The sequence below is a fragment of the Mustela nigripes genome, chromosome 2, assembly GCF_022355385.1.
Source record: "Mustela nigripes isolate SB6536 chromosome 2, MUSNIG.SB6536, whole genome shotgun sequence".
NCBI classification, from domain to species: Eukaryota; Metazoa; Chordata; class Mammalia; order Carnivora; family Mustelidae; genus Mustela; species Mustela nigripes.
This window is the reverse complement of record NC_081558.1, coordinates 153,254,148-153,276,293: the sequence shown is the minus strand read 5'-3', so window position 1 is coordinate 153,276,293 and position 22,146 is coordinate 153,254,148. Positions and strand designations below refer to the sequence as shown.

General features: G+C 39.1%; 1 protein-coding gene across 1 annotated transcript in view; it reads right to left on the bottom strand.

The window, feature by feature from the left end:
• GPR156 (G protein-coupled receptor 156) overlaps positions 1–22,146 on the bottom strand; it is a 102,602-nt gene that overhangs the window by 26,485 nt on the left and 53,971 nt on the right. The window lies entirely within an intron of this gene.

Here is a 22,146-nt window from a genome sequence, read left to right as displayed (position 1 = left end):
AACTGAGGATGACAGCATTTTTATCTATGTACCTGGATTACCTGGCTGACCACTTTAAAGTTGAGAGCCAAGGCAAAACCAGTTACTAAGTGCAGCCTACTTCAATGACAGTCAAAGTACTCAGAGGCATTAAACAGTTTGGCAGTGTTAGACTTGCAAACATGATAACCAACAACGGCCCAGCTTTGATTACTTTGTGGCTGGCAGCATAATTACGTCCACACACACAAAAATACCAAGTCATTGTCCTGGGACTCAGGCCCCAAGTACAGATAAGGTTGGCCAGTAAATTCAGCTGAGGTTTACCTTGTCTTGGAGTAAAAACCTTGATTTTTCTTTTTTTCCCTCTAAAAATGAGAACAAGTTTTATGGATTCCCCTTATAAAAAGGGGATAACAATAATACCTCCCTCTCCCCCTGACAGAGTTGTAAGAACTCAGGGAGGTAATATAGCAAAGTGGGTGGCACAGAGCCTGGCACAGAGTAAGCAGGTAGCCAACATTAGCTAATGATAATGTTAATCTCACCATCTTCAGACTTTAGAAGCCCACGAATCACTTTTTCCTCTCCTGTTTCTTTTCTTTTCCTTTTTTTTTTTTAAGATTTTATTTATTTATTTGGCAGAGAGGGATCACAAGCAGGCAGAGAGGCAGGCAGAGAGAGAGAGAGAGAGAGAGGAAAGCAATCTCCCTACTGAGCAGAGAGCCTGATGCAGGACTCGATCCCAGGACTCTGGGATCATGACCTGAGCTGAAGGCAGCAGCTTAAGCCACTGAGCTACCCCGGTGCCCCTCTCTCTTTTTTTTTTTCTTTTTAAAAGATTTATTTGTTTTAGAGAGAGTGCACGCATGTGTGAGCGAGTGGGCATAAGGAGAGAATCCTCAAGCAGACTCCCCGCTGAGTGGAGAGCCTGACCTGGGGCTTGATCTCATGACTGAGCTGAAACCAAGAGTCAACGTTCAAACAACTGTACCACCCAGGTGCCCTACCTCTCCTGTTTATCACCTATAGCCAATCAATTGCCAGTTTCTTTCACTTGTTATTTTGAAATCTCTCCAAGTTGTCTCTTACTCTCCATTCCTGCTACTTCATGCATCCAGGATACAATCAAGTTAGGAGCAATGGAAATGGAGTCAGGTGTGACAGATGAGTAGCCTGGCTCTGCCAATCACAAGTGCGGGACTCTGGGCAAGTCACTTAACCACTCTAGGCTCCTGTTTCCTCATCTGTGTACATAATGTTATCTTTCCTAGCCATCCCACAAATTATTGCAAAGATCAAATGAGGTGTGTGGCAAAATTCTTTGAAAACTAAGGTGATGCAAAACTACGAATTTTTAGATTTTTGATGTAACCTCTAACCCTCTGTAACACCAGTGTTTTTCCTGTCCTAATACATTCTGTATATTACTTTCAGACTTAATTTCTTAAAATACTATCTCATCACTTAGGAAGAGAACTGCATGTATACAGGTCAATTTTGTTTACTTAAAGTCTCTGTATCCAAATTTAAAATCTAGCCCTATCCTCCCTATCCACTCATTCATCCATCTCCTCAGTCAGCAAGTCTTCAAATTGTGACTGAGGGATAGTAATCTTCACTAGTTTGTCTCTTCTCATAAGAAGGAGAATTAGAGGGTTAATACTGACTGCCAAAGTAAGAACAGTGTGAACCAGCAGCTTCACAATACATTTGTTAAGTAAAGCAATACCTTAGATAGACCAGTGCTGACACTGCTTAGAAAAGGGCACTGCTGACCTGGGACTGGCTACTTGGTGCAGTCAGAAGCTTGCGCAGTGGAAAAACCACTGGGTAGATCTTGCAGGACAAATAACTCAGGCTGTTCTTCTCCATGACTACGCACAAGCATGAACCATGAATAGCTGATGATGACCTCCCTGACAAGCAGCTGCCCAAGTTCACAGCCTCACGTCCGTGCTGTCCAGATCACTGATGGGTAAGTTTCTTTCTTAATTCCTCTCTGGGGCCCTTTTATTTGAACACCACTCTACAATCAGATCTTCTTTGTGTTATTCAGTACTGCATGCAACCCTGATTTAAACTTTCTCCCTCTCTTGATTTAGTTAGGAGGAATTCAGTTTAATTATTTTTTAAAAATTTTAATTATTGTTTCTTATTAACATATAATGTATTATTTGTTTCAGGGTCAGCTTAGTTATTATTTTTTTTTTTTTAATTTTTTATTTTTTATAAACATATATTTTTATCCCCAGGGGTACAGGTCTGTGAATCACCAGGTTTACACACTTCACAGCACTCACCAAATCACATACCCTCCCCAATGTCCATAATCCCACCCCCTTCTCCCAAACCCCCTCCCCCCGGCAACCCTCAGTTTGTTGTGAGATTAAGAGTCACTTATGGTTTGTCTCCCTCCCAATCCCATCTTGTTTCATTTATTCTTCTACCCACTTAAGCCTCCATGTTGCATCACCACTTCCTCATATCAGGGAGATCATATGATAGTTGTCTTTCTCTGCTTGACTTATTTCGCTAAGCATGATACGCTCTAGTTCCATCCATGTTGTCGCAAATGGCAAGATTTCATTTCTTTTGATGGCTGCATAGTATTCCATTGTGTATATATACCACATCTTCTTGATCCATTCATCTGTTGATGGACATCTAGGTTCTTTCCATAGTTTGGCTATTGTGGACATTGCTGCTATAAACATTCGGGTGCATGTGTCCCTTTGGATCACTACATTTGTATCTTTAGGGTAAATACCCAATAGTGCAATTGCTGGGTCATAGGGCAGTTCTATTTTCAACATTTTGACAGCTTAGTTATTTTTAATAAAATATATATTACATGGACTTTACACCTCAGAAGTTGATGCAAATTCATTTCCTAAATGGACATGTTGTGGACTTACATAAGTTTATTTTTATATTTTTCATAAAAAGTTTTTCTTAAAAGTTGCATCAGAAAAAAATGAATGGAAGATGATTTACCTATTTTGTTTGGTGAAGTTAACACCTGTGAAGTCACTGAAAAGTGAATCATCTCCTATTCAGCAGATGAATTATGTATGTCTGGGGAATGTCTTTCCTAGTTTAATAGGAGTTCAACCACCAATGTCACTTACATATTTCTGTTGAATTAAAGATGAAATCTACACATGCTGAATATTCTAATCAACCACAAACACATAATTTCCACAAAGCAAGAAGATTTCAACATTATATACTTAATTATAAATATTCGGTCCCAACAAAATTACCTATGTTGCATTTATAAAGAGGTAAGGGCTTGGACTGGGTTACTAGCACTCAGAAACAAGGTTTTTTTTTTTTTTTTTTTTTTTTTTTTAAGGATTATATAGCTATCTCATCTTTTTCTCCTCATTTATTCATTGGCAATGTAAGATGAGCTTTCTTGATTTTTCTATTCTCAAGTAAGTCTCAATATAAATAGATAAATATCCATCTATATCTGTACAACCTGTATAAACCTGAATTATCATTTCAAAAGTCTTTAATTAATCCTGATGCTTATATGACATCCATCAGCTCACAGGTATGATGTTTTAAAAGTTTATCAAACACAGGTTTCTGAACTTCGAGGTTTATTATACTTGCTATGGAGGACTGACTGGTCATCCTATTGTTTCTTCTTAATTCTGGTTATGAACTGAATTTGGAAACATGGCTTGCAAATAGGGTTGAGGGTACTTCTTGTGGCTATTAGAAAAGTTTTTTCAAATGTCACAGAGTCATGGTTTCTGAAATGTTATATGTGGGTCACTAAGCTTTAAACTTATCTAAAACCAAGTATGAATGTCTTTCTAAAAAGATTTTTAATAAACCCTTATGATTAAATTGTTAGAGTCAACTGAATTTCTTTTTCAATCCACTGTTTTTGATCCATGCTACAGGGGGATTACAAATCTACCTCAGCTACATATGTTCCGAATAACTTTATCATAAAGTTGTTTCGTGTGTTTCAGCACATAGTGATCATTTTGCTACTTTGCTTATTTCTAATGTTTTAGGTTCAATATCTAAACCCAATTCAAATTCTGCACACCTCAAAGCAATATATATATACATATATATTTATGTGACTTCTAACCATATATATTCTAATTCTGTAACATAATGGTGAGAGCAGCTTGGCCCTGTTCCTTCCTCTCCTGTCTGGGCCAACACTCTAGGAGACCATCCTGGGAGACTTCATTAACCTTTCCACCTCCAGAGTTCTAAATTCTTTTATCATGATGACTTCACTTTATTCTTCTTATAGATACACATCCCCAGGATCCCATCTTGTCTGTTATAATTATTCAGAATAATTTTTCTTCATAAATTTTGAAGACCAATATTCCCCTCTTTGATCTCAATGCATCTAAAATTGAACTCTTAGTCTTCTCCCCAGACCTGTTCTTCTCACATTCTTCCCCAGTTCAGATAATGGTAATTCCATCTTTCTGTTGAGTTGGGCCAGAAATCTTGAAGCCCTCCTTGACCCTTGCTCACCACCACATCCAATCTGTCATGAAATACTTTTGACTCTATTCTTGAAATACATCCCAAACCACTACTTAACCACTTCTGTTGCCACCACCCTGATCAAAGTCTGACTTTGCATTTCTCAATTGCATTATTACAATAGCCTCCTAACTTGTCTCCCTGCTTCTATTCTGGACCCTTCCTAAGTCTATTTTCAACATAGCAGTCATAGCAATCCATTAAGGGTAAATCAGATCATGTCATTTCTCTGTTCAGAAGCCTGCAATGCCTTCCCGTTTCGCTTAGAAGAAAACTCAGTCTTTACCAGAGTGTACAAGGCTTTTATATTTGGCCCTCGTTAGCTCTCTATCTTATTTCCTACTTCTTCCTCTTGCCCACTCCACTCCACACAGGCCTCCTTGCTATTCCTTGAAAACACCAGTCACTCACACACTTCAAGAATTTGAAGTGGCTGTTCTCCCTGTCTAGAATATTCTAAATCATGTATTTGCATGGCTCATTCCCTCTGTCCTTTTATGTCCTTGTTCAAAAGTTACCCTCTGAATCAGGGCTACGACCCCATTTAAAATCATACTCTTTCTCAGAATTCCAAATCCTTCTTACCCTGTTCTATTCTATCTCTACCCCACCACAGCACTTATAACTTTCTAAGGTATTACACAATTTATAGATTTATTGTTTATTATCTTCTCCCAATCAGAATTGTTCATGATCTACTCCCAGCACTAGAACATTACTGAAAGCACTCAGTAAAGGGGTGCCTGGATGGTTAAGTGTCTGACTTCAGCTCAGGTGGTGATCTCACGGTCCTGGGATCAAGCCCCACAATGGGCTCTGTGCTCAGCAGGGAGTCTGCTTGTCTCTCTCCCTCTGCTGACTCTGCTGCTTTTGTTCTCTCTCTCTCTCTCCTTATCTCAAATAACTAAATAAAATCTTAAAAAAAAAAAAAAAGAAAGAAAGCACCCAGCAAACACTTGGTGAATGAATGAATAAGTACCCTATACTCCAGCCCTCTCATATGCTCACTTCTAACATACTTGTTCATTGACAGCCTGCAGACCTCCAGTTCCCTGGCTCTTCAGCTTCCTCACAGTCTGTCATTCTCTCTTCCTTTCTGTACCCAACGTGACACCTCTGGTTGGTCATCTGAACTGTTCTCTCAGCAACACCCACTTCCTTTTCCAAACAAGATCTTTTGCTGCATCTGCCTGACAAAACTCCCATCAAAATTTCAATCCATTGTCTGCCTTTATATCCAAACAGCAGAATGCCGGGGGAGAAAATTTTATAGCCTTGCAGGCTGTTGCCACCAAAATTAACAAATGAGCTAGGGCTTACTGTACCACCAATTAATCTTTTTATTTGTTCTATGAGATATGTTTCACATTTTCTTTGTGGGTGACCCACTTCATCGGCTTCAAAGAAATAAGAGCATGTATCTGTTTGGATGATGTCCTCAGTCCAGCTTTGGTGCCTTCCTCTATGGCTTTATAAGGGTATATATGCATTAGTACAATTGTCATGTTATATTACCAGCTTTTTGTATTTGTCTCACTGGACAGTTTCTACTCCTCAAAAGCCAGGCTCTTTCTTATTCGTCTGTATCTCAGCTCCTAGCACAGTCCTTACAAAATGGCATGTGTTTCATGACCGTTTGTTGAATGAATGAATGAGTGAATCAATGAATTCATTAAAAATATGAAAGACCCATCACTCCCTCTTTTCTTTGTCTTCTTCTCTAATTTCATTTTTCTTTGGCAATGCTCTCCTCTGTTAGGCAGAAGGATGAGGCTTTCACCCTTTCCAAAGGATTCCAAATGGCTCTAAAGCAGTAGAGATCTCTGACAGTGAGAGGGAAAGTCAAAAGTTGGTTCAATGTCTGTATGTTAAGACAAAAAGGGTAATTCTGTGTTATGGTAAGAGTTTTAGGAAGCCCCCGCCTGGAATGGCTGAGATCTTCCTGGCATTATTGAACATGAAAGGGCCAAGATTATTTTGGATACTGTGGCTTTCCATAGACACTGGTATTTTTTTTTTAAGATTTTATTTATTTATTTGACACACAGAGAGAGATCACAAGTAGGCAGAGAGGCAGGCAGAAAGAGAGGAAGAAACAGGCTCCTTGCCGAGCAGAGAGCTAGGCGCGGGGCTCCACCCCAAGACCCTGAGACCATGACCTGAGCTGAAAGCAGAGGCTTAACCCTCTGAGCCACCCACCCAGGTGCCCAGACACTGGGTTTTGACAAATCTTCTCCATACCCCAAACTGTCACTGAAAAGCCTTGTCATTCAGATGATCCACTCCTTTGCTTCCCCACTCAGCATGGTGTTGGGGGAGTCTAAAAATAAGTGAAAGAAAGAATCCTAACAGAATGCTGGTGAAGCTTCTCTTTGTTTCTAGGAAACTGCAGCATCTTGGGGATGTGTATATTCATATATGCACACACACACATATGTGTTTACTTGTCTCCAATGAAATCAGGCCACTTGAAAGATTCCTTTCCATTGGCTGAATTCTTCCTGGAGAAATCCCCCAGGAAATGCTTTTGTCCAAGATGTCTCTTACATCATGTGTCGAGGGCTGTGGAGGCCCAGTGATATGATGACAGCCCTTGTCAAGCAGTTGATGGATGAGTCCTCATCTTCAGGACCACACAGATTACAGTCTCAGCCGACATCTGCTCAGAGGTTAACAACATGCATCCATTCCCTGACTTCGGAAAATCTGCTGATCTTGGACTGATTTGCTGCTTGTAGCTAGGCTACAATGCACGCCTATTCTATACATCCTTGCAGCTACTAAATTGTGTTCTGGAGCGAGCTAAAACACAGTCCTGCTTTATGTTCAGGGTGGGCTGGGCCTCTCTAAATTTGCCTGCTTTCCTGTAGTCGTAAGTACTTGCATAGCTTTCTTTTACATGGAGAGAGCAGGCTCCTACCGCTGTTCTGTCAGTGCACTGCAGCTGCTGGAGCTGGAGATGAACTGGAAGAACAAAGACATTCTGCCTGCAGGATAGCTAGGGGATTAGTGGTGGTTGGACTTGATGACGTCTACTTTCTTTTCCAGCACTCTCTTTCTCAACTTATGGCAGAGGCAAGTTTTTTTCCCTACTGCTGGCTTGTTAATAAGCCAGTCACACTTCGTATTTCTGCTTCTCTACCATATGCAGGTTCCACAGGCTGACCTGGTAATCAGAGATGCTTTAGAATTTACATCTGAATCAATCAATCAGTCGATCCATCCATTAATCACACAAACATTCAGCTATTAAGTGCAAAAGAAAACTTGCTAACGATCCTGGCCCCAAGTTCCCCTTTAGCAGATGAACTCAGTATTTCCATGCTTTATTAGTTACTATCTTTTTAATGATCTTTTTGTGTCAAACATTAATTCAACAATTCCTAGATATCTATTTGTTAAAGTATTAAGAACTGGAGATAGGAAGGCAAATGAGGTATAATTTCTATCCTCAGCTCATTTGGATACCACCTCCCTGGTTTCTAACTTTTTCACTGCAAAGGCAATTTTCTTATTCTGCCTTTTTTCTTTTAGAATAGAATAAAATTTTAATTTAATATTAGCAGTTGTTTTCTCAGTATCACAGGGCCATTTAATAAAATCTATGTATATGAATGTATGCTCGTTATAAATATTTATATGTGAATATGCATAGAAATTTGCAGAGTACAAATTTCAGAATATATAGTTTTCCTAAACTATATAAATAGGCCAAAGGATCATTTTAAAAGAATTCATTCCTGCAAATATTTTTAAAGCTGAAATGTGGAAATTTAGATGGAAGACCAAATGACCATTACTTCATTTGATCAGCTCATGTTTAGGACAGTAGTGAAAAAACATATTGATAGAATCAAAATAAGCTGGTGATGAGAGGCGGCAGGGGGAAAAGCCCCAAAGGGTACTCTTACCAGAAAGGAGCTTGTATGGCTTTAATTATGAGTATTATGGCCACATTCCACATCAATTTAAAAAGAATTAGTTTTCTAAATATATTTCTGTCATGTCTCATGCAATATTTTAAATGTTTTAAATGCCAGGGGGAAAACCCTAGAAACACGAAAATCCTTTCCTCTCATATAACATCAGACCCTAGAGTGTGTTGTTATAATTTATGAGGCAATGATTTCAACTTCCTTTCTCCCCTTAGCTGTGGGAGCAGGCCTTGAGCAGTCCCTAGCTACCAAAAGACATGTAGCATTTCCCAAAGGGCACAGCAAATGCCCTGATTTTAAGTAGAGCATAAAGCATAGCACATTTGCCCCCATGAAACATCCAATCCCATGGAGTCAGTTGTAACCAGAATATTATTTATCGTCTACCACGTGACATGTTCATCAAAGTCTCTGAGGCACAGAGGATCTGCCAGCCATGTTAGGAAGGTTTCCTTCCTCTCCTTCCCATTCTTTCTGGTCCTCAGGATTGTGGTGGGAGAACTTGGGGCCTTAATGAGTCTGAGAGGAATCCTAGCAACTAGGGCTGCTGGCATCACTCCCTGCTGGGCCAGAATCTGGGAATCCTTGACGCTGGGACTAGGTTTTACCTAGCTTTGCTCATTAGCACCTGACACAGGGCCCTGAATCTAGTGGAAACTGTTTGTTATCCTGGATAAATCAGTAAAGTTAGAAGGCTCCAGTACTTACAAGAAATAGAAGGGAGACCACTAGGAAGGCACAAACTGCTTGTTCTCCCCAACTCTGCCCCAGGAATTGCCAAGGACAGAAATGGAGTCTGAGGGTCATGAGGAACACCACTTAAACCAGGGACTGGGACTGACCCTCTCATTTTATGATGAAGGGACCGTGCATGACAATTTTATAGCCAGAAAGGGACCACAAAGGGACAGCTAATGAAGATGCCCTGACTCCTGGTTCCCTCCAGTGTGCTTTCACTTCCCCTGTATGTTGCCATGGCCACCTGGGACCTGGTGTCCATCCTTCTGATAATGGACTTCTGCTAGAGGCCTTCTTGACCCTGGTTTCTAATGTCCAGCAGTAGCACTGGTGGTAGGCCAAGGGTTGAGGCCCCTCAAAGGCTCTGTTAGCTGGCATCTATTGTCAAGTAGACAGAGAGGAAATCCTGAGCCCTCTGGAGTGCCTTCTGTTGGGCTTTGCTTGCCCTTTCCAATTCTGAGTGCTGGCCTGGACCTTGGACATTGTCAGGGCTCCCTTCATGGTTCCTGACTTTACCTACTGGCTGGAAACCCAGACTGCATTCTTGCCACAACAGGCTTTGGGCTCTTGGTTTCCATCATGGCCTAGAGTCTCCAGGTCTTGGCCCCAGCAGGGCCTGGAAGGGTCTGCCCTAGGCTGTAACAGGAGTTGTGTGTTCTTTCCTGTAATCTGATGTGAAAGGAATAATTGTGAGATAATCTGTGAGTTGAAGCAGCTTTTTGGATTAACACTGAGGTTAAGATGATGTAGTGGGAAAAGCATGGGCTCTGACATCAGACTGACTAGACTGACTAGCTGTTTATGGTGGGTGATTTGCCCAACCATGCTGAGGTGGTTTCTTTATATAAAAATGGGAAAAATAGGGGTGCCTGGGGGCTTAGCCCATTAAGCATCTGCCTTTGGCTCAGGTCATGATCCCAGGATTCTGGGATGGAGTCCAACATTGGGGTCCTTGCTCAGCCAGGAGCTTGCTTCTCCCTCTGCCTGATGCTCCCCCTGTTTGTATGTGCACTCTCTCTCTCTCTCTGAAAAAACAAACAAATAAATAAATAAAATCTTAAAAAAAATAAAATAAAGATGGGAAAAATAATATTTATTCTCTCCAGTACTATAAAGATCAGAGAAAATGTATCTAAAATAAAAGCGCATAAGAGGCCTGTGATAGAAAGTAGCAACTGTTAATTTTAAGTTAAATTGTCTGAATTTACACATCTAGGGACTAAATGCTGATTTTATGATAAGCTTGAAGTACGGAAGGATCATGAAGTACCTCTAGATCATAAAAAAATTACATTGCAGTTAGTATCATTTGAATGTATGTTTTTTTCTATTTCTTAGAATATTGACAATAACATGGAATAATATTAAAAAGAGTAGCCAACATCGATTATATATTTAATATTTGCTAAGGGGTTGCTAAGGGCTCCACATAACACTATCTAATGCAATCTTCACAGCATTCCGAGATACATAGCGTCATTATCCATACTTTCAAATAGGGATAGAAATTCAGCAAAGTTCAATAAGGCGATTGAGTCACATGCCTAGTAAGAGATGGGGCTGGGATTTGAGGCGGAGTTTGAGCCCAGAGCCTGGCTTCTTTCACTGTTGACACACTTAACCTTTTGTAAACATTGTTAAGGAGTAACCCTTATCCCCCTCTCTCTGCTTTCCCACCGAGGCCTACTGAGGAAAGGTTTTCCTCCCTCTCTTGGATTGTGGGAAACTTCGGAGGAGGAAACTTTCACTTCCCTCTTCACCTCAGGACCCACACTCCCCCAGGTGAGCAGGGGTGAGCACTCTGACTGAAGAGAGGTGAACAGACCTAGGTCAAGTTCTACCAGAAGGTCTCCAAAGCAGGAATCTCCCCTCTTCTCTTCCCCTGCCCCACGTCTACCAGGCAATGAGCCCTCCTCTTTTCCCAGGCCCCATTTTAGCTTCACGTCAAGGAGTGCTTTCTAATTTGGCTTTCACTTGCAATCTCCGTGCTTTCTTTTCTTCAAAAACCTTTTTATTTTGAAATTATCTGAGACTCACAAGAAGTTGCAAAACAGGGGCGCCTGGGTGGCTCAGTGGGTTAAGCCGCTGCCTTCGGCTCAGGTCATGATCTCAGAGTCCTGGGATCGAGTCCCGCATCGGGCTCTCTGTCTGCGGGGAGCTTGCTTCCTCCTCTCTCTCTGCCTGCCTCTCTGCCTACTTGTGATCTCTGTCTGTCAAATAAATAAATAAAATCTTAAAAAAAAAAAAAAAAAGAAGTTGCAAAACAGCTTGATCTTTAACCCAGCTTCCTCCAAAGACAACATCTTACATAACTAGATTATATTATCCAAACCAGGAAACTTGACAGTGGTGCAATAGTATTAACTAAAGTATAGGCTCATTTTGAATTTCACCAGTTTTTACATGTGCTCTTTGTGTGTGTGTGTGTGTGTGTAGCTCTATGAAATTCACCATACATACAGATTAATGCACATAGCACCTTCATCAGTTTTCTTAAGTGTTTCATCGTGCAAACAAAACTACCCTCAGACTTTTCTTTTTAGTCACACCCTCCCCCAGCTACAACCTCTGGCAACCTCTCATCTGTTCTTTATCACTATTAATTCATCTCTTGAGAATACAATGTAAGTAGAACCATACAGTGTGTAACCTCTTGAAACTGCTTTTATTCAGCATAATACCCTTGAGATTCACACAAGTTGTTGCAATGGATTAATAGCTTGTCCCATTTTATTTTGGGGTAGAGTTCCATTATATGAATGCACCACAGTTTGTTGATCCATTCACATGCTAAAAGATATTTGGGTTGTTTCTATTTTTTGATTATTAAAAATAAAGCTGCTGTAAACATTTATTTTTGTGTTTTCAGTTTTTTAGGAGTAAATACTCAGAAGTAATATTCCTGAATTACACAGTGAACATATGTTTGATTTTATACCAATATGCCAAACTGTTTTCCAAAGTAATAGTACTATTTTTTTTTCCTTTCAAGATTTTATTTAAATTGTAGTTAGTGGGCACTTGGGTGGCTCAGTTGGTTAAGCAACTGCCTTCAGCTCAGGTCATGATCCCAGAGACCCGGGATGGAGTCCTGCATCAGGCTCCCTGCTCCACAGGGAGTCTGCTACTCCCTTTGATCTTCTCCCCTCTCATGTTCTCTCTCACTGTCTCTCTCTCAAATAAATAAATAAAATTTATAAATAAATAAATTGTAGTTAGTTAACATACTTAACTATGTTAACATTAGTTTCAGGGGTAGAATTTAGTGATTCATCAGTTGGATATAACACCCAGTGCTCATCACAAGTGCCCTCCTTAATAGCTAACACCCAGTTACCCCATTCCCTACCCACCTCCCTCCACCAACCCTCAGTTCCCTACAGTTCCAGAGACTCTTATGGTTTGCCTCCCTCTCTGTTTTTCTCTTATTTTATTTTTCCTTCCCTTCCCTTGTGCTCATTTGTTTTGTTTCTTAAATTCCACATATAAGTAAAATCATGGTATTTGTCTTTCTCTGACTGACTTATTTTGCTTAGCATAATACCCTCTAGTTCCATCCATGTCATTGCAAATTGCAAGAACTCATTCTTTTTTGATGGCTGAGATAATAGTACCATTTTACATAACCACCAGCAATGCATGAGACATCCAGTTTCTCTGCATCCTTGCCGACACTTGGTACTGTCGGTATATGTGCTTTTGGCTTGTGTGACACATGTATGCCTTTAAGAGTAAAAATATCATTTGATTATCTAATTCTGTGTGTTTGTATGCACTCTTACTGGACCAAATCCTGGAGGGAATGGGTGTGTTTTAGGCTCTGAATTCTTTTTTTTTTTTTTTTTTTAAGATTTTATTTATTTATTTGACAGAGATGACACGTAGGCAGAGAGGCAGGCAGAGATAGAGGGAAGGAAGCAGGCTCCCGACTGACCAGGGAGCCTGATGCAGGGCTCAATCCCAGGACCCTGGGACCATGACCTGAGCTGAAGGCAGAGGCTCTAACCCACTGAGCCACCCAGGTACCTCAGGCTCTGAATTCTTATCAAGCATCTCCTATGTGCCAGACCTTGTGGCAGATGATGGGAAATACACAAAATATTGTATTTGACTTTGCAGACTCAGTTTGTAGCAGAGGAGATGAGTAAGTGTATAGGTAACTATGATTATGAAATAATGTAGTAAGAAATATAGGTATATATAAAGTACTGTAGGCATTGATAAAGGAATGCCCTTAGAACAGTGGTTTTTAGATTTTAGAATTGATAAGAACCACCTGAAGAGCTTGTTAAAATACAAATCTGGTCATCATCTTCTAGAATTTCAGATTCAGTAGGGTTGAGGGTAAGGACCCCAAGAATTTGTATTTTTTTTTAAAAGATTTTATTTATTTATTTCAGAGAAAAAGTGTGAGAGAGAGACAGGAGGGACAGAGAGAGGTGCACGAGTGAGCACAGGCAGGGAGTTTCAGAGGGAGAAGCAGACTCCCTGCTGAGCAAGGAGCCCAATGTGGGAATCATCCCAGGACCCTTGGATCATGACCTGATTTGAAGGCAGATGCTTAACAGACTGAACCACCCAGGTGCCCAAGAATTTGTATTTTTAACAAGTATCCAGATGATTTTGATAAGGATGGCCCAGGGCCCCCATTTTGATGGATAAGAATTTGTCTTAAAGGATAAAGAGGAGTTTGTGAGGTGAAAAATGAGTCATGAAACAAGGAAGGGCATAAACGAAGGTATGGTGATTAAAGCAGTGGATGTTTGAGAAACAGCTGCTACCTCGTATCATGAAAACACAACCTCCTTTAAAGGAAATAAGCAGAAATTGTACATTAGGGCCAGATTACAAAAGATCATAAATGCTTATCTAAGGAGTTGTATAAGCAGTAGAAGTCTATGTTTGAAAACCAAATCTGTGTTTGTGGAAAAAATGCTGGCAAAAGAGCAGTAGCTAACTTGGAAATGGGCTAGACCAGCCAGGGGGCTACCACAATAACCCAGATGGAAAGGAGATCAGGGTTACCTTGGGCAATGGAAATGGGCAGCAGAAGACAGGCTGACATTTGAGAAGATAATATCTAAGACTTGGTGACTAGCTGGATGCGTAGGGAGACAAAGGAATCCAGAATGAAGAGTGGATGGATGGTAGTGCTATTAACTGAGATTGGATCTACACAGAGGTAGAGCAAGATTTGTGGAAAGATTTGAGTCTGGTTTTTGGTCACTGAATCTGAATTAACTAAGGAACGTCCATCTTAAAGTATCAACTGTAAAGTTAGAAAAATGGGACTTGAAAGAGGCAGGGCTTGGGGATATGTTGCAAGAGGGATTAAGATGAGGGGAGGGGTATAGCATAAAAAATGAATGTAGGCTGGAGCTCAGGGTGGTATCAACATTAAACAGGGAGGCAGGAGTGCAGGGGCCAGTCAAAGCAGCTGTCAAGAAGCAGAGAGGTAAGTCAGGACATTCATGTATGTAAAGTTAAGGAAAAAGAAGGTTTCAGAAAGGAGGAAAAAAGGAGGTTAAGTGTTATATGGCCTGAGGCTAAATGAAGTCTAGAAAGAGATCAGTTAATTTAATGACCTGAGCAAGGGGTCATTTCAGTGAAATCAGTGCATGGGTTGAGGAATGAATGGAGATGAGGAAGTGGAGGTGGCCGGATCTCTCTTTTAAGAGGCTTGGTGGTAAGAGAAGGAAGAGGCATGACCAAGGGAATAATTTCTTCTAGAGGACTTCAAAAATCTCAAGGGGAACACCAACAATTTCCAGCAACTTGTCAGTATTCGTTTGTCTACCTGACTTGAAATACGCAAAACACAGAGAACTAGTCGATCAGCTTCTTCTGATCTATTCGTAAGGGGCAATTTCAGTGTGGTCATCACTTTGGTATCTTTCTCAATAAATTCAGAGGCACATAATTAGTTTAGTCTTATTGTCTTTTGGTCTCTGACCACTCCCTGTGCCCTACTATTAGCAGCAGAAGATTCCACTGTTATTCTAGCGTCTCCCTTTTAATCCATTTAAATAATCCCTTTATGTATTTTGGACTGGCTTCAAAGGTGCTTCTCAAAGTCTTTTTTCCTATTTCATACCTAACCTGACAAACTCTGTGGGCTCCCTGCTTTCCTCTGGGGAGCTTTATACATTCTTTGAGAGATGTCATTTTCCCTCCACTGTGACTGTCACATTTTTAAGTGCTTGGATTTTTTTTTTTCTTTTTTATTCTCAGTTACTTTTTCCCTATACTTCTAATAAAGTCTCTTAAAATAGGCTCCAATCTCCTTCTGACTTTCAAAAGCCTAAATTTCAATTTTCTCCTAGTTAATACCCACATTTTGCCATAGTTTCCTTTTGAACCCTGAATAGTTGAGATAAATTTTCTGGGCTTATGGATTTAATTGTGTCATGATTAGTCACATTTATTGGCTCACCCATGGTTACCTCCTAAGATCAAGTCCTAGTCAGTAGCAAGAAACACAGCCAGGATATTTTCTCTGTCATAGGTTTTAAACTTCCTGTTATAGAAAAAATCCTATTTTAAAAATCTTATTAAAAGGCTCACCTCTACCTGTTGACCTGATTAGGCTTTTTACAACTCACATTTATTTCAATTTATAATATCTGGCATAATTTCTAAGCCTTTAACACTTCTTTTTTTTTAAGATTTTTTATTTATTCATTTGAGACAGAGAGATACAGAGAGAGAGAGAGAGAGAGAGAGAGAGAAAGAGAGAGAGAGAGAGAGAATGAGCAGAAGAGAGGCAAATAGAGAGGGAGAAGTAGACTCCCTGCTCAGTCAGGAGCCTGACACAGGGCTCAATCCCAGGACCTGATCCCAGGACCCTGAGATCATGATCTGAACTGAAGGCAGACACTTAACAACCTGGCCACCCAGGCACCCAGATATTAACATATCTGTATCAGTATCATCAGCTTGGTCATCCAGTATGTAACACTGATTCCCAAACAGAATCACCTGGAGAATTAAAAAAAAAAAATGCTGCTGGTGTTCTACCCATTGATATTTGATATAACTGGCCTAGGGTGAAGCATAGGTACTAGAATTTTTAAAACCTCCTGATCAGATTCTATTGTGAACCAGCTTTGATAAATCACTGGTTTAAATATATTCCAAAGATAAATAATCTAAGTTTAAAAATCATCAAAGTATCTGAATAACAATTTTTCCAAAGAAGATATACAAATGGCCAATAAGTACATGAAAAGATGCTCAATATTATTAGCTATCAGGGAAATGCAAACCCAAACCACAATTATTTGAGTAAAATCAAAACCACAAAACCACTTATATCCATTAGGATGGTGACAAAAAAAGGACAGATAATAGTAAGTGTTGACAACTATGTGCAGAAATTTAAACTCTCATACATTGTTGGTGAGATTGTAAAAAGATACAGTCACTTTGGAAAACAGTTCAGCACATATATAAATATATTATAACCCAACAGTTCCACCTCTAGGTATGTATACCCAAGATAAAGAACAATACATGGATTGCAGGGAGCACTGGGTGTAGTGCAAAAATAATGAATACTGTTATGCTGAAACTAAAAAATAAATAAAAAAAAGAACAACACATGTATACACAAAAATTTGTTCATGAATGTTCATAGCAATGTATTATCCATAATGGTCAAAAAAGTGAAAACAACCAAATATCTATCAACTGATGAATAAAAAACCAAACTATGGAATACCCACTTAACAGAACATTATTCAGCCATAAAAATGAAGTACTTCCCCTAAGGATGAACCTTGTAATCATTATGCTAAGATAATGTTACCTGAAAGAATCCAGACACCAAGAACCACATGTTGTATAATTCCAATTATATGTATTGTCTAGATTAGGCAAATCTACAGGCAGAAAGTAGACCAGTAGTTGCCAGAGGCTTGCAGGGAGGAAGGAATGGAGAGAGACTGCTAATGGGTCCGAGATTTCTTTTTTGGAATAATGAGTGGTCTAGAATTAGCTGGTTCTGATGATTGCCCATCCTTGTGAATATACTAAAAACTACTGAATTATATACTTTAAAAATGTGAACTTCATGGTATGTGAATTGTATCTCAAAAGAAAAAGAGAAAGTGTATATTCCTATAATTATCCTCTATGTCTAAGAGAGTCTTACCCATAGGGATTTGAATAAGACTCCCTTTGCCAATCACATTTCTATTGTACTATTGTTTGTCGTTAAGTCTCACACAGAACTAGACCACCTCCTCCCCTTTATTCTGAGAATTTAAAGTCCAGGGTAAAGTCTCATACTGTACCAGAATGAAACATCTGGATTTGGTTATATGAGGAATATAAATAAATTCTAGAGAAGGAAATCTGGAATGGCAGGGTCTTTACTGAATGAGGACAGACCATTCTGCAGCCTGAAAAGGGGAAGGCCAATGGAGATGTGAACAAAACCTACGAAATCAGTAAGAGATGTTGAGTATGATAGAATGAAATCTTGGAATACTTGAAAGAGAGGATATCAAAGATTTAGATAAACAAATCCGGGACATGAAAAATAAAGTAACAAGTTTTAAGAAGGCAATAATTTAAGAATGATCATTATCTCGTAAGAGATGGTGCAAGCAATAAAAAATGGCTTTAAGGAAATGGCTCTATAATAGATTATTTGACCCAAATGAGTTGTTTCTTTCTTTTTTTTTTTTAAGATTTTATTTATTTATTTGACAGAGAGAGATCACAAGTAGGCAGAGAGGCAGGCAGAGAGAGAGAGGAGGAAGCAGGCTCCCTGCTGAGCAGAGAGCCTGATGCAGGACTCGATCCCAGGACCCTGAGATCATGACCCGAGCCAAAGGCAGCGGCTTAACCCACTGAGCCACCCAGGCGCCCCCAAATGAGTTGTTTCTAATAGGAGTTTTTGTTTCTTTTTCTTTAAAATTAAGCAAAATGTTAACTGTGGTAAAATGCAGTAAAATTACATATAATAAAATATCATAAAAATGACCATCTTAACCATTTTTAAGTATACATTTCATTAGTATTAAATATATCCATGTTATTGTGCAACCAATCTCCAGAATTTTTTCATTTTGTAAAACAGAAACTCTATACCCATTAAACCACAATTAACTGAACATTAACTGAAACTCTGTACCCATTAAACACTAATTCCCCATTTCTCTCTGGCAACCACCCCAGCCCCTGGCAACCACCATTCTATTTTCTATTTCTTTGAGTTTGATATGCCAGATACTTTATATAAGTGGATTCATATGGTATTTGTCATTTGTGATTGGCTTATTTCACCTAGTATGAAGTCCTTAAGGTTCATCCATGCTGTAGCATGTGTTGGAATTTCCTTTCTTTTTAAGGCTGAATAATATTCCATTTTATGTATATGGCACGTTTTGTTTATCCATTCAACTGTTGACAGATACATGTGGTTTACTTGTTTCTCTTTTTCTGAGAGGTGGGCCCAATCACTAAGATTGACATCTAGAGGATTAACCTGTCTTCTATTAATAAGGCATTGGTATCACTACCAGAAAAGAAAGCTCGTCAGAATTGATGGCTCAAATGGTGGCTGAAAGGTTATGCCAGAGGAGTTTGAATTCAGGGATCTATGCAGACTCATAGATTAAGATACATAAGATCAAGATTAAGATACATAAACCAAGATCAAGATTAAGATCAAGATTAAGATACATAAACCAGATGCTAAGAGCATAAAAGAAAGTACTAGTAATTTAGGGATTGAACATGCAAGGATATCTAAAACCTGATCATTCGGAGGAAAAGTCAACAAAGGAGTAAATTTTGGGAGAGAACCTAGCAGGATCAGAGAGTGCAGAAAGTAAGCAGAAGTCCCAGGGAGCGAGGGGTTGGTATCAAAGAGGCACAGGCTAAGGTACATATCTAAGGCTGAGGTCTTGGACTCTGGCAGGCAGTGGGTCACCAGAAAGGAACAGACTCCTAACAGGCACTGGCTGCTCCCTGAAAACCTCCGCCCCGGAGCCTGCTGACTTGACAGAGAGAAGGGGGTGAAATGAAAACAGATAGACCAGGCCCGGGACATTAATACTGGATTTTAGAGGTAATTCCCAATACCCAAAAGGTGGGGCTACTTTGATTTCCATCCCGGCTGGTGTCAATCATGTCAGGGGTTAGATTTGGTGAGGCTGCAGAGATTCCTATGTAGCAGGGATGCTTGCGGTGTAGAGAGTATTAATTACGTTCTGAAGATCGCAGTGGGGTCTGCAATAAAATGAGTTTAGTATTAATTTTAAACACTTATTTTTGAGGAGCCTGGGTGGCTCACTCATTAAGCGTCTGCCTTTGGCTCAAGTCATGATCCCAGTGTCCTGGGATCGAGCCTCATATCGAGCCCCATATCGGGTTCCCTGCTCAGTGGGGAGCCTGCTTTTCCCTCTCCAGCTCCCTCTGCTTGTGTTTCCTCTCTCACTATCTCTGTCATAAACAAATGAAGTCTTTTAAAAAAATGAAAAAAAGAAAACCACTTATTTTCGTGTGCCTAGAGTCAAAGTATGCCCAGATTCTCGGAGTGGTACTAAACTAAGTGTTGGGAGTTAAGAGGCGAGGGTGGTGGTTGCAAAAAGAAGAGTATAAAGGTTAGAAGACAGTTCTTTGAAATTGCAGGACAGAGGTCTACGGTGAAATTTCTCAGAATGGGAAATAATTGTTGGGTGTTCCATAAACAGTATTACCAGCTTGTTTTTCTTTTCTCTTTTTCTTCTTCTTTTAAAGAGTTCAGAGTATATAGGTGAAGATAAAACATGTTCCTAGAAAATTATATTCATAGATAAGCTTCTCTAATTTGACAGTTCTTCTGTGCTGAGGCATGTTTTCTAGCAAACAAAATACACTAATAAATCTATCAGAGGCAGAAAAGCAGTGGGGGACAGCTGCAGCCACAGCATCCAGGAATGACAGTGATTAATTCCTACATCTGCTCCGTCAGATAGAAACAAAGGTCAGTGTGCATAGATTCGCTTCCTAAGCTCCACCTCCTCCTAATGCACAAACACGAAAGAATAGCCTCTTTCACCAATGAAGTGGCAAAATTCGAAATGCCTGAAAAATGCTACCATCTGATAACCCCCACCCCAAAACACAAGCTTTTGGTGGGATGGAGATTGAATAAGGCATAGAATAGGGTCAAATGGTGATTAATGTCATATTACTATCTGTCAGCAACCGAATTATGTGAATTTATGTGAAATTTCAATGCTCAGCTACATTTATGAAAATAAAAGAAAACAAAACTTAAGAACAAATCTTGATGAGATAATTTGGTCTAAGTAAAAAAGGCTATTATGGTGAAGCCGCTGAACACATATGGTACATTTGGTATTATGTAAATATGGTATTTGGAAGTTAACTCCGTCCTCATGTTAAAAGGCCCCTGAAGACATTGCCACTTCCTATCCATGACTCCTGCGATTACAGATCCTTGACAGTTTGAGGTGTTTTTTGTTTTGTTTTGTTTTTGTTTTTGTTTTTTTAAATAATCTTGGACTAGGAAAGGTACTTTTTAAGTGCAAAAGTTATACTTAGTTCAGTTAATTATCACAAAGGATATATCTATGTAACTATCTCCAGAGTTAAGAAAGAAAACATTATAACATTTTAAAATCTCTACTTAAAATTATTAATCCTTTCCCCACTAAAAGCAAACCACCATCTTGACTTTCAACACTATACTTTAGTAATGTCTGATTTTGAGCTTTATATAAGGTGACTCATATAGTACATGCTCTTTTGTGGCTAGCTTTTAAATTTTATGTTTGTGAGATTCTTTTGGAACTTGCCATTTTCACTGCTGTATAGTATTCCACTGCAAGACTATAGTACAACTTACTCCTTTTACTACTAAAGGACATTTGGGGTGATTACAAATAATGTTGCTGTGAAAATCCTTTATATACAACTCTTTGTACAAATGTGCATACACTTCTGTATATAATTTAGAAGTGGATTTACTGGCTCACAAGACGTATGTGTTGTTAATTTTATAAGACATATCAAATTACTTTCCAAAATGTTTATAGCAATTTGCACTCTCACCATGAGCAGATGAGAATTTTATAACCTCACACCTTTATTTTAACATTACCTTTAAGTTTTAAGCCATTTGGTGTATGTTTCATAGTTTTAATCTGCTTTTTCCCTGCCATAAGCAACTGCTCATCTACCTTATGTCTCTGTAGATTTATCTGTTTTGGACATTTCACATAATTGGAACCATACAATTTATAGTCTTTTGTGATTGTCTTCTTTCACTTAACATAATGCTTTGAAGATTCATCCATGTTGTAGCATTAATCAGGATTTCCCTTTTTTAAATTGTTGAATAATGTCCTATTGTATGGATATACAATTTCATTTATCCATGGATATTTGGATTATTTCTGCTTTGGGGATATTATGAATGCTGCTGTGAACATCCATATGCAAGTTTTTGTGTGGACATATATTTTCATTTTCTTGAGTATCTACTTAAACATCCAATTACTGGATAATATGGTAACTCTGCATTTAACATTTAGAGGAACTGCCAAATTATTTTCCACAGCAGCTGCACCATTTTAATTCCCATCAGCAGTATGTGAGGTTTCATTTTCTACACATCCTTGCAAACACTTGTTTTCCTCCGTCTTTTTAAATTCTAGATGCGTTAAGGGGGCATGAAGTAGTATCTCAGTGTAGTTTGGTTTGCATTTTTCTCATGGCTAATGTTGTCATACCTCTTTTTCATGAGCCTATTGGCCCTTTACAGATCTTCTTTGGAGAAACGATTATCCAGATTCTTTTCTCATTTTAAAATTGGGTTATTTATTTAAAAAAAATTATTGTGAGTTGTAAGCATTATTTATGTATTCTAGATATAAGATCATTATCAAATAGATGATTTGAAAATACTTTCTCCCATTCTTTGAGTTCCTTTAGTTTTCTTGAC